A 201-nucleotide genomic window follows, 5' to 3' on the forward strand; every position below is an offset into this window, starting at 1 on the left:
TCTATCCTATAGGGACAGATCAGACGAGATCGAGTTATTCAATAGCTTCTCTCAGTGGATATTTAATTACGATATTACGTTTTTCGATGTAAAATAAAAAATTAAAAAATATATATAACCGATTCTTATGTACATATGTATACAGAGAGAGAGAGAGAGAGAGAGAGAGAGAGAGAGAGAGAGAGAGAGAGAGAGAGAGAG

The sequence above is a fragment of the Apis dorsata genome, unplaced genomic scaffold (assembly GCF_000469605.1).
Source record: "Apis dorsata unplaced genomic scaffold, Apis dorsata 1.3 scaffold_348, whole genome shotgun sequence".
Taxonomy (NCBI): domain Eukaryota; kingdom Metazoa; phylum Arthropoda; class Insecta; order Hymenoptera; family Apidae; genus Apis; species Apis dorsata.